The 1,562-nt window shown below is 35.5% G+C and overlaps 1 protein-coding gene across 3 annotated transcripts in view; it reads left to right on the top strand.

Moving 5' to 3' along the window:
- The window catches only part of Meioc (meiosis specific with coiled-coil domain), a 20,366-nt gene that overhangs the window by 4,081 nt on the left and 14,723 nt on the right, over nt 1-1,562 (top strand). The gene's annotated exons all lie outside the window — the stretch shown is intronic.

Below are 1,562 nucleotides of genomic sequence, written 5' to 3' on the forward strand. Positions count from 1 at the left end.
TTTTTTTTTTTTTTTTTGGTATTTTTGAGACAGGGTTTCTCTGTATATCCCTGGCTGTCCTGGAACTAACTTTGTAGACCAGGCTAGCCTTGAACTCAGAAATTTGCCTGCCTCTGCCTCCCAAGTGCTGGGATTAAAGGTGCGCGCCGCCACTGCCACCACCACCCGGCTCCATCTTTAGTTTTTGAGAAAGGATCTTATACTGACCAAGCTGGTCTTGAACTTGTCATATACCTGAGGCTAACCTTGAACTAATTCTCCTGCCTCTATCTTGTAAGTGCTGCGATTGCAGATGAGTGCTGTCACACCTGATTCCTTGTGTTTCCTTCTAATTGTATAAATAGCTTTAAATTCTCCAAAGAGATGACAATATTTATCTTTTTGTATTTTTCAATATCTCTTAGAAACACAAAGTAGTCTCAAAATTTTAAAATTTGTGAAAAAGGTCCTTGTTTAGGAGTAAGATTTTGAGTTTTAGCTTAATTTTGTCATGTATTTGCTGAGTAATCTGTAACATTGTTTTTTTTGTTTTGTTTTGTTTTATTTTTTATGATAATAGTCAAGTGTTCTGCCACTGAGCAATATTTTCAGACTCAGTTTCTTTGTTTTTTAGAATAGAAAAGCCAAATGATGTTCTGCCTGAAATCCCAGTGTTTGGGAATTTGAGGCAAGAGGATTGCTGTGAGTTCAAGGCCAGCTTGGGGCTATAAAATGAATTCCAAACCAGCCTGAAATACAGAGCAAGACCCTGTCTCAACAACAACAAAGAGATAATACTCATTTCCTAAGTTGACTAAATAAAATAATATATGTAGATTTTCTATGAAAATGAAAGAGTTTTACATAGTTTTATGTTTTTCATTGAATAAATTTTATAAAGCTGGGCATGCACTTCTAAAATCGTAGCATTTGAAAGAGCGACAGGGAGTTAAGAAATTTTAGACCATTCCTGGTAAGTTCAAGGCCAGCCTGGTCTACATGAGCTCCTGTATAGAGAGAATATCTTTTGTCTGTATGGATATGACATCTGTCAATAATAAATTTAATGGCCTATGGCTTAGGCAGGAAATAGGAAGTGGGACATCCAGGAGGCAGGCAGAATTCTGGGACAGAGCCAGGCATGAGAGATTCACTCAGAAAGATGTGACAAAATGTACACATAGTACCTAAGCACAGGTAACCAGTCATGTGGCAGAATGTGGATCAGAATAAGTGGGTTATAATTAAGTTATAATCTTGTTACAAAAGAGCCTAGCTATATATGGCCAAGGTATATGTAAATATGTTTTGAGTATGAGTCTTATTTCTGGGAGCATAAGGCAGGAAGGAAGAACCAGACCAAACTTCTACAAACCTGTCTAGGAAAAAAAAAAGTAAATTTTGTGTAAAATTTACTTAAAATAATACCACCAGAATCCACACAAAGTCTTCTGTGTTTCAGATATTAAAACTACAGCAATTACAGGTATCATTAAGTTTTTGCAAAGAGAGACCTAAGGGAATGATGTCTACTTCTTTTTTTTTTTGTTAAAGATTTATTTATTTATTTATTTATTTTTAAG

This window comes from Mus caroli, chromosome 11 (genome assembly GCF_900094665.2).
Source record: "Mus caroli chromosome 11, CAROLI_EIJ_v1.1, whole genome shotgun sequence".
Lineage (NCBI taxonomy): Eukaryota > Metazoa > Chordata > Mammalia > Rodentia > Muridae > Mus > Mus caroli.